Raw genomic sequence first — 12648 nt, 5'->3', positions numbered from 1 at the left:
CACAGGCCCAAATAGCGGCAATGACAATTCACACATCGGACTTGACATTACATGAAGGGCCGACTCGCTTAAACGAGGGTCGGCGGGTGAGTGGCGGGTTAAGATTGCCACACTCGCAATCTGTAACACTATAAAAAAACCGATATAGCGACAATTCCGATTTAGACACCGGACTTGACATTACATGGAGGGCCGACTCGCTTAAACGAGGGTCGGCGGGTGAGTGGCGGGTTAAGATTGCTACACACGCAATCTGTAACATTATACACAGACCCAAATAGCGGCAATGACAATTTACACATCAGACTTGACATTACATGGAGGGCCGACTCGCTTAAACGAGGGTCGGCGGGTGAGTGGCGGGTTAAGATTGCTACACACGCAATCTGTAACATTATACACAGGCCCAAATAGCAGCAATGACAATTTACACATCAAACTTGACATTACATGGAGGGCCGACTCGCTTAAACGAGGGTCGGCGGGTGAGTGGCGGGTTAAGATTGCCACACTCGCAATCTGTAACACTATAAAAAAAATCGATATAGCGACAATCCCGATTTAGACACCGGACTTGACATTACATGGAGGGCCGACTCGCTTAAACGAGGGTCGGCGGGTGAGTGGCGGGTTAAGATTGCTACACACGCAATCTGTAACATTATACACAGGCCCAAATAGCGGCAATGACAATTTACACATCAGACTTGACATTACATGGAGGGCCGACTCGCTTAAACGAGGGTCGGCGGGTGAGTGGCGGGTTAAGATTGCCACACTCGCAATCTGTAACACTATAAAAAAAACCGATATAGCGACAATCCCGATTTAGACACCGGACTTGACATTACATGGAGGGCCGACTCGCTTAAACGAGGGTCGGCGGGTGAGTGGCGGGTTAAGATTGCTACACACGCAATCTGTAACATTATACACAGGCCCAAATAGCGGCAATGACAATTTACACATCAAACTTGACATTACATGGAGGGCCGACTCGCTTAAACGAGGGTCGGCGGGTGAGTGGCGGGTTAAGATTGCCACACTCGCAATCTGTAACACTATAAAAAAAAATCGATATAGCGACAATCCCGATTTAGACACCGGACTTGACATTACATGGAGGGCCGACTCGCTTAAACGAGGGTCGGCGGGTGAGTGGCGGGTTAAGATTGCTACACACGCAATCTGTAACATTATACACAGGCCCAAATAGCGGCAATGACAATTTACACATCAAACTTGACATTACATGGAGGGCCGACTCGCTTAAACGAGGGTCGGCGGGTGAGTGGCGGGTTAAGATTGCCACACTCGCAATCTGTAACACTATAAAAAAAATCGATATAGCGACAATCCCGATTTAGACACCGGACTTGACATTACATGGAGGGCCGACTCGCTTAAACGAGGGTCGGCGGGTGAGTGGCGGGTTAAGATTGCTACACACGCAATCTGTAACATTATACACAGGCCCAAATAGCGGCAATGACAATTTACACATCGGACTTGACATTACATGGAGGGCCGACTCGCTTAAACGAGGGTCGGCGGGTGAGTGGCGGGTTAAGATTGCCACACTCGCAATCTGTAACACTATAAAAAAACCGATATAGCGACAATCCCGATTTAGACACCGGACTTGACATTACATGGAGGGCCGACTCGCTTAAACGAGGGTCGGCGGGTGAGTGGCGGGTTAAGATTGCTACACACGCAATCTGTAACATTATACACAGGCCCAAATAGCGGCAATGACAATTTACACATCAAACTTGACATTACATGGAGGGCCGACTCGCTTAAACGAGGGTCGGCGGGTGAGTGGCGGGTTAAGATTGCCACACTCGCAATCTGTAACACTATAAAAAAAACCGATATAGCGACAATCCCGATTTAGACACCGGACTTGACATTACATGGAGGGCCGACTCGCTTAAACGAGGGTCGGCGGGTGAGTGGCGGGTTAAGATTGCTACACACGCAATCTGTAACATTATACACAGGCCCAAATAGCGGCAATGACAATTTACACATCGAACTTGACATTACATGGAGGGCCGACTCGCTTAAACGAGGGTCGGCGGGTGAGTGGCGGGTTAAGATTGCCACACTCGCAATCTGTAACACTATAAAAAAAATCGATATAGCGACAATCCCGATTTAGACACCGGACTTGACATTACATGGAGGGCCGACTCGCTTAAACGAGGGTCGGCGGGTGAGTGGCGGGTTAAGATTGCTACACACGCAATCTGTAACATTATACACAGGCCCAAATAGCGGCAATGACAATTTACACATCGGACTTGACATTACATGGAGGGCCGACTCGCTTAAACGAGGGTCGGCGGGTGAGTGGCGGGTTAAGATTGCCACACACGCAATCTGTAACATTATACACAGGCCCAAATAGCGGCAATGACAATTTACACATCAGACTTGACATTACATGGAGGGCCGACTCGCTTAAACGAGGGTCGGCGGGTGAGTGGCGGGTTAAGATTGCTACACACGCAATCTGTAACATTATACACAGGCCCAAATAGCGGCAATGACAATTCACACATCGGACTTGACATTACATGGAGGGCCGACTCGCTTAAACGAGGGTCGGCGGGTGAGTGGCGGGTTAAGATTGCCACACTCGCAATCTGTAACACTATAAAAAAACCGATATAGCGACAATCCCGATTTAGACACCGGACTTGACATTACATGGAGGGCCGACTCGCTTAAACGAGGGTCGGCGGGTGAGTGGCGGGTTAAGATTGCTACACACGCAATCTGTAACATTATACACAGGCCCAAATAGCGGCAATGACAATTTACACATCGGACTTGACATTACATGGAGGGCCGACTCGCTTAAACGAGGGTCGGCGGGTGAGTGGCGGGTTAAGATTGCCACACACGCAATCTGTAACATTATACACAGGCCCAAATAGCGGCAATGACAATTTACACATCAGACTTGACATTACATGGAGGGCCGACTCGCTTAAACGAGGGTCGGCGGGTGAGTGGCGGGTTAAGATTGCCACACACGCAATCTGTAACATTATACACAGGCCCAAATAGCGGCAATGACAATTTACACATCGGACTTGACATTACATGGAGGGCCGACTCGCTTAAACGAGGGTCGGCGGGTGAGTGGCGGGTTAAGATTGCCACACACGCAATCTGTAACATTATACACAGGCCCAAATAGCGGCAATGACAATTTACACATCGGACTTGACATTACATGGAGGGCCGACTCGCTTAAACGAGGGTCGGCGGGTGAGTGGCGGGTTAAGATTGCTACACACGCAATCTGTAACATTATACACAGGCCCAAATAGCGGCAATGACAATTCACACATCGGACTTGACATTACATGGAGGGCCGACTCGCTTAAACGAGGGTCGGCGGGTGAGTGGCGGGTTAAGATTGCCACACACGCAATCTGTAACACTATAAAAAAACCGATATAGCGACAATCCCGATTTAGACACCGGACTTGACATTACATGGAGGGCCGACTCGCTTAAACGAGGGTCGGCGGGTGAGTGGCGGGTTAAGATTGCTACACACGCAATCTGTAACATTATACACAGGCCCAAATAGCGGCAATGACAATTTACACATCAAACTTGACATTACATGGAGGGCCGACTCGCTTAAACGAGGGTCGGCGGGTGAGTGGCGGGTTAAGATTGCCACACTCGCAATCTGTAACACTATAAAAAAAATCGATATAGCGACAATCCCGATTTAGACACCGGACTTGACATTACATGGAGGGCCGACTCGCTTAAACGAGGGTCGGCGGGTGAGTGGCGGGTTAAGATTGCTACACACGCAATCTGTAACATTATACACAGGCCCAAATAGCGGCAATGACAATTTACACATCAAACTTGACATTACATGGAGGGCCGACTCGCTTAAACGAGGGTCGGCGGGTGAGTGGCGGGTTAAGATTGCCACACTCGCAATCTGTAACACTATAAAAAAAATCGATATAGCGACAATCCCGATTTAGACACCGGACTTGACATTACATGGAGGGCCGACTCGCTTAAACGAGGGTCGGCGGGTGAGTGGCGGGTTAAGATTGCTACACACGCAATCTGTAACATTATACACAGGCCCAAATAGCGGCAATGACAATTTACACATCGGACTTGACATTACATGGAGGGCCGACTCGCTTAAACGAGGGTCGGCGGGTGAGTGGCGGGTTAAGATTGCCACACTCGCAATCTGTAACACTATAAAAAAACCGATATAGCGACAATCCCGATTTAGACACCGGACTTGACATTACATGGAGGGCCGACTCGCTTAAACGAGGGTCGGCGGGTGAGTGGCGGGTTAAGATTGCTACACACGCAATCTGTAACATTATACACAGGCCCAAATAGCGGCAATGACAATTTACACATCAAACTTGACATTACATGGAGGGCCGACTCGCTTAAACGAGGGTCGGCGGGTGAGTGGCGGGTTAAGATTGCCACACACGCAATCTGTAACATTATACACAGACCCAAATAGCGGCAATGACAATTTACACACCGGACTTGACATTACATGGAGGGCCGACTCGCTTAAACGAGGGTCGGCGGGTGAGTGGCGGGTTAAGATTGCCACACACGCAATCTGTAACATTATACACAGGCCCAAATAGCGGCAATGACAATTCACACATCGAGACTTGACATTACATGGAGGGCCGACTCGCTTAAACGAGGGTCGGCGGGTGAGTGGCGGGTTAAGATTGCTACACACGCAATCTGTAACATTATACACAGGCCCAAATAGCGGCAATGACAATTCACACATCAGACTTGACATTACATGGAGGGCCGACTCGCTTAAACGAGGGTCGGCGGGTGAGTGGCGGGTTAAGATTGCCACACTCGCAATCTGTAACACTATAAAAAAACCGATATAGCGACAATGCCGATTTAGACACCGGACTTGACATTACATGGAGGGCCGACTCGCTTAAACGAGGGTCGGCGGGTGAGTGGCGGGTTAAGATTGCTACACACGCAATCTGTAACATTATACACAGGCCCAAATAGCGGCAATGACAATTTACACATCAGACTTGACATTACATGGAGGGCCGACTCGCTTAAACGAGGGTCGGCGGGTGAGTGGCGGGTTAAGATTGCTACACACGCAATCTGTAACATTATACACAGGCCCAAATAGCGGCAATGACAATTCACACATCGGACTTGACATTACATGGAGGGCCGACTCGCTTAAACGAGGGTCGGCGGGTGAGTGGCGGGTTAAGATTGCCACACTCGCAATCTGTAACACTATAAAAAAACCGATATAGCGACAATCCCGATTTAGACACCGGACTTGACATTACATGGAGGGCCGACTCGCTTAAACGAGGGTCGGCGGGTGAGTGGCGGGTTAAGATTGCTACACACGCAATCTGTAACATTATACACAGGCCCAAATAGCGGCAATGACAATTTACACATCAAACTTGACATTACATGGAGGGCCGACTCGCTTAAACGAGGGTCGGCGGGTGAGTGGCGGGTTAAGATTGCCACACACGCAATCTGTAACATTATACACAGGCCCAAATAGCGGCAATGACAATTTACACATCGGACTTGACATTACATGGAGGGCCGACTCGCTTAAACGAGGGTCGGCGGGTGAGTGGCGGGTTAAGATTGCCACACTCGCAATCTGTAACACTATAAAAAAACCGATATAGCGACAATCCCGATTTAGACACCGGACTTGACATTACATGGAGGGCCGACTCGCTTAAACGAGGGTCGGCGGGTGAGTGGCGGGTTAAGATTGCTACACACGCAATCTGTAACATTATACACAGGCCCAAATAGCGGCAATGACAATTTACACATCAAACTTGACATTACATGGAGGGCCGACTCGCTTAAACGAGGGTCGGCGGGTGAGTGGCGGGTTAAGATTGCTACACACGCAATCTGTAACATTATACACAGGCCCAAATAGCGGCAATGACAATTTACACATCAGACTTGACATTACATGGAGGGCCGACTCGCTTAAACGAGGGTCGGCGGGTGAGTGGCGGGTTAAGATTGCCACACACGCAATCTGTAACATTATACACAAGCCCAAATAGCGGCAATGACAATTCACACATCGGACTTGACATTACATGGAGGGCCGACTCGCTTAAACGAGGGTCGGCGGGTGAGTGGCGGGTTAAGATTGCTACACACGCAATCTGTAACATTATACACAGGCCCAAATAGCGGCAATGACAATTTACACATCAGACTTGACATTACATGGAGGGCCGACTCGCTTAAACGAGGGTCGGCGGGTGAGTGGCGGGTTAAGATTGCCACACTCGCAATCTGTAACACTATAAAAAAAATCGATATAGCGACAATCCCGATTTAGACACCGGACTTGACATTACATGGAGGGCCGACTCGCTTAAACGAGGGTCGGCGGGTGAGTGGCGGGTTAAGATTGCTACACACGCAATCTGTAACATTATACACAGGCCCAAATAGCGGCAATGACAATTTACACATCAGACTTGACATTACATGGAGGGCCGACTCGCTTAAACGAGGGTCGGCGGGTGAGTGGCGGGTTAAGATTGCCACACTCGCAATCTGTAACACTATAAAAAAATCGATATAGCGACAATCCCGATTTAGACACCGGACTTGACATTACATGGAGGGCCGACTCGCTTAAACGAGGGTCGGCGGGTGAGTGGCGGGTTAAGATTGCTACACACGCAATCTGTAACATTATACACAGGCCCAAATAGCGGCAATGACAATTTACACATCAGACTTGACATTACATGGAGGGCCGACTCGCTTAAACGAGGGTCGGCGGGTGAGTGGCGGGTTAAGATTGCCACACTCGCAATCTGTAACACTATAAAAAAAATCGATATAGCGACAATCCCGATTTAGACACCGGACTTGACATTACATGGAGGGCCGACTCGCTTAAACGAGGGTCGGCGGGTGAGTGGCGGGTTAAGATTGCTACACACGCAATCTGTAACATTATACACAGGCCCAAATAGCGGCAATGACAATTTACACATCAAACTTGACATTACATGGAGGGCCGACTCGCTTAAACGAGGGTCGGCGGGTGAGTGGCGGGTTAAGATTGCCACACTCGCAATCTGTAACACTATAAAAAAAATCGATATAGCGACAATCCCGATTTAGACACCGGACTTGACATTACATGGAGGGCCGACTCGCTTAAACGAGGGTCGGCGGGTGAGTGGCGGGTTAAGATTGCTACACACGCAATCTGTAACATTATACACAGGCCCAAATAGCGGCAATGACAATTTACACATCAAACTTGACATTACATGGAGGGCCGACTCGCTTAAACGAGGGTCGGCGGGTGAGTGGCGGGTTAAGATTGCCACACTCGCAATCTGTAACACTATAAAAAAAATCGATATAGCGACAATCCCGATTTAGACACCGGACTTGACATTACATGGAGGGCCGACTCGCTTAAACGAGGGTCGGCGGGTGAGTGGCGGGTTAAGATTGCTACACACGCAATCTGTAACATTATACACAGGCCCAAATAGCGGCAATGACAATTCACACATCGGACTTGACATTACATGGAGGGCCGACTCGCTTAAACGAGGGTCGGCGGGTGAGTGGCGGGTTAAGATTGCCACACTCGCAATCTGTAACACTATAAAAAAAACCGATATAGCGACAATCCCGATTTAGACACCGGACTTGACATTACATGGAGGGCCGACTCGCTTAAACGAGGGTCGGCGGGTGAGTGGCGGGTTAAGATTGCTACACACGCAATCTGTAACATTATACACAGGCCCAAATAGCGGCAATGACAATTTACACATCAGACTTGACATTACATGGAGGGCCGACTCGCTTAAACGAGGGTCGGCGGGTGAGTGGCGGGTTAAGATTGCCACACTCGCAATCTGTAACACTATAAAAAAACCGATATAGCGACAATCCCGATTTAGACACCGGACTTGACATTACATGGAGGGCCGACTCGCTTAAACGAGGGTCGGCGGGTGAGTGGCGGGTTAAGATTGCTACACACGCAATCTGTAACATTATACACAGGCCCAAATAGCGGCAATGACAATTTACACATCAGACTTGACATTACATGGAGGGCCGACTCGCTTAAACGAGGGTCGGCGGGTGAGTGGCGGGTTAAGATTGCCACACACGCAATCTGTAACATTATACACAAACCCAAATAGCGGCAATGACAATTTACACATCCAGACTTGACATTACATGGAGGGCCGACTCGCTTAAACGAGGGTCGGCGGGTGAGTGGCGGGTTAAGATTGCTACACACGCAATCTGTAACATTATACACAGGCCCAAATAGCGGCAATGACAATTTACACATCAGACTTGACATTACATGGAGGGCCGACTCGCTTAAACGAGGGTCGGCGGGTGAGTGGCGGGTTAAGATTGCCACACTCGCAATCTGTAACACTATAAAAAAACCGATATAGCGACAATCCCGATTTAGACACCGGACTTGACATTACATGGAGGGCCGACTCGCTTAAACGAGGGTCGGCGGGTGAGTGGCGGGTTAAGATTGCTACACACGCAATCTGTAACATTATACACAGGCCCAAATAGCGGCAATGACAATTTACACATCGGACTTGACATTACATGGAGGGCCGACTCGCTTAAACGAGGGTCGGCGGGTGAGTGGCGGGTTAAGATTGCTACACACGCAATCTGTAACATTATACACAGGCCCAAATAGCGGCAATGACAATTTACACATCGGACTTGACATTACATGGAGGGCCGACTCGCTTAAACGAGGGTCGGCGGGTGAGTGGCGGGTTAAGATTGCCACACTCGCAATCTGTAACACTATAAAAAAACCGATATAGCGACAATCCCGATTTAGACACCGGACTTGACATTACATGGAGGGCCGACTCGCTTAAACGAGGGTCGGCGGGTGAGTGGCGGGTTAAGATTGCTACACACGCAATCTGTAACATTATACACAGGCCCAAATAGCGGCAATGACAATTTACACATCAGACTTGACATTACATGGAGGGCCGACTCGCTTAAACGAGGGTCGGCGGGTGAGTGGCGGGTTAAGATTGCCACACTCGCAATCTGTAACACTATAAAAAAAATCGATATAGCGACAATCCCGATTTAGACACCGGACTTGACATTACATGGAGGGCCGACTCGCTTAAACGAGGGTCGGCGGGTGAGTGGCGGGTTAAGATTGCTACACACGCAATCTGTAACATTATACACAGGCCCAAATAGCGGCAATGACAATTCACACATCGGACTTGACATTACATGGAGGGCCGACTCGCTTAAACGAGGGTCGGCGGGTGAGTGGCGGGTTAAGATTGCCACACTCGCAATCTGTAACACTATAAAAAAACCGATATAGCGACAATGCCGATTTAGACACCGGACTTGACATTACATGGAGGGCCGACTCGCTTAAACGAGGGTCGGCGGGTGAGTGGCGGGTTAAGATTGCTACACACGCAATCTGTAACATTATACACAGGCCCAAATAGCGGCAATGACAATTCACACATCAAGACTTGACATTACATGGAGGGCCGACTCGCTTAAACGAGGGTCGGCGGGTGAGTGGCGGGTTAAGATTGCCACACACGCAATCTGTAACATTATACACAGGCCCAAATAGCGGCAATGACAATTCACACATCGGACTTGACATTACATGGAGGGCCGACTCGCTTAAACGAGGGTCGGCGGGTGAGTGGCGGGTTAAGATTGCCACACACGCAATCTGTAACATTATACACAGGCCCAAATAGCGGCAATGACAATTCACACATCGGACTTGACATTACATGGAGGGCCGACTCGCTTAAACGAGGGTCGGCGGGTGAGTGGCGGGTTAAGATTGCCACACTCGCAATCTGTAACACTATAAAAAAACCGATATAGCGACAATCCCGATTTAGACACCGGACTTGACATTACATGGAGGGCCGACTCGCTTAAACGAGGGTCGGCGGGTGAGTGGCGGGTTAAGATTGCTACACACGCAATCTGTAACATTATACACAGGCCCAAATAGCGGCAATGACAATTTACACATCAGACTTGACATTACATGGAGGGCCGACTCGCTTAAACGAGGGTCGGCGGGTGAGTGGCGGGTTAAGATTGCTACACACGCAATCTGTAACATTATACACAGGCCCAAATAGCAGCAATGACAATTTACACATCCAGACTTGACATTACATGGAGGGCCGACTCGCTTAAACGAGGGTCGGCGGGTGAGTGGCGGGTTAAGATTGCTACACACGCAATCTGTAACATTATACACAGGCCCAAATAGCGGCAATGACAATTTACACATCAGACTTGACATTACATGGAGGGCCGACTCGCTTAAACGAGGGTCGGCGGGTGAGTGGCGGGTTAAGATTGCTACACACGCAATCTGTAACATTATACACAGGCCCAAATAGCGGCAATGACAATTTACACATCGGACTTGACATTACATGGAGGGCCGACTCGCTTAAACGAGGGTCGGCGGGTGAGTGGCGGGTTAAGATTGCCACACTCGCAATCTGTAACACTATAAAAAAACCGATATAGCGACAATCCCGATTTAGACACCGGACTTGACATTACATGGAGGGCCGACTCGCTTAAACGAGGGTCGGCGGGTGAGTGGCGGGTTAAGATTGCTACACACGCAATCTGTAACATTATACACAGGCCCAAATAGCGGCAATGACAATTTACACATCAGACTTGACATTACATGGAGGGCCGACTCGCTTAAACGAGGGTCGGCGGGTGAGTGGCGGGTTAAGATTGCCACACTCGCAATCTGTAACACTATAAAAAAACCGATATAGCGACAATCCCGATTTAGACACCGGACTTGACATTACATGGAGGGCCGACTCGCTTAAACGAGGGTCGGCGGGTGAGTGGCGGGTTAAGATTGCTACACACGCAATCTGTAACATTATACACAGGCCCAAATAGCGGCAATGACAATTTACACATCAAACTTGACATTACATGGAGGGCCGACTCGCTTAAACGAGGGTCGGCGGGTGAGTGGCGGGTTAAGATTGCCACACTCGCAATCTGTAACACTATAAAAAAAATCGATATAGCGACAATCCCGATTTAGACACCGGACTTGACATTACATGGAGGGCCGACTCGCTTAAACGAGGGTCGGCGGGTGAGTGGCGGGTTAAGATTGCTACACACGCAATCTGTAACATTATACACAGGCCCAAATAGCGGCAATGACAATTCACACATCGGACTTGACATTACATGGAGGGCCGACTCGCTTAAACGAGGGTCGGCGGGTGAGTGGCGGGTTAAGATTGCCACACTCGCAATCTGTAACACTATAAAAAAACCGATATAGCGACAATCCCGATTTAGACACCGGACTTGACATTACATGGAGGGCCGACTCGCTTAAACGAGGGTCGGCGGGTGAGTGGCGGGTTAAGATTGCTACACACGCAATCTGTAACATTATACACAGGCCCAAATAGCGGCAATGACAATTTACACATCAAACTTGACATTACATGGAGGGCCGACTCGCTTAAACGAGGGTCGGCGGGTGAGTGGCGGGTTAAGATTGCCACACTCGCAATCTGTAACACTATAAAAAAAAATCGATATAGCGACAATCCCGATTTAGACACCGGACTTGACATTACATGGAGGGCCGACTCGCTTAAACGAGGGTCGGCGGGTGAGTGGCGGGTTAAGATTGCTACACACGCAATCTGTAACATTATACACAGGCCCAAATAGCGGCAATGACAATTTACACATCAAACTTGACATTACATGGAGGGCCGACTCGCTTAAACGAGGGTCGGCGGGTGAGTGGCGGGTTAAGATTGCCACACTCGCAATCTGTAACACTATAAAAAAAAATCGATATAGCGACAATCCCGATTTAGACACCGGACTTGACATTACATGGAGGGCCGACTCGCTTAAACGAGGGTCGGCGGGTGAGTGGCGGGTTAAGATTGCTACACACGCAATCTGTAACATTATACACAGGCCCAAATAGCGGCAATGACAATTCACACATCGGACTTGACATTACATGGAGGGCCGACTCGCTTAAACGAGGGTCGGCGGGTGAGTGGCGGGTTAAGATTGCCACACTCGCAATCTGTAACACTATAAAAAAACCGATATAGCGACAATCCCGATTTAGACACCGGACTTGACATTACATGGAGGGCCGACTCGCTTAAACGAGGGTCGGCGGGTGAGTGGCGGGTTAAGATTGCTACACACGCAATCTGTAACATTATACACAGGCCCAAATAGCGGCAATGACAATTTACACATCAGACTTGACATTACATGGAGGGCCGACTCGCTTAAACGAGGGTCGGCGGGTGAGTGGCGGGTTAAGATTGCCACACTCGCAATCTGTAACACTATAAAAAAACCGATATAGCGACAATCCCGATTTAGACACCGGACTTGACATTACATGGAGGGCCGACTCGCTTAAACGAGGGTCGGCGGGTGAGTGGCGGGTTAAGATTGCTACACACGCAATCT

The sequence above is a fragment of the Centruroides vittatus genome, unplaced genomic scaffold, assembly GCF_030686945.1.
Source record: "Centruroides vittatus isolate TY-2023 unplaced genomic scaffold, ASM3068694v2 scaffold_1167, whole genome shotgun sequence".
NCBI classification, from domain to species: Eukaryota; Metazoa; Arthropoda; class Arachnida; order Scorpiones; family Buthidae; genus Centruroides; species Centruroides vittatus.
Note: the sequence above shows the minus strand (reverse complement) of the source record.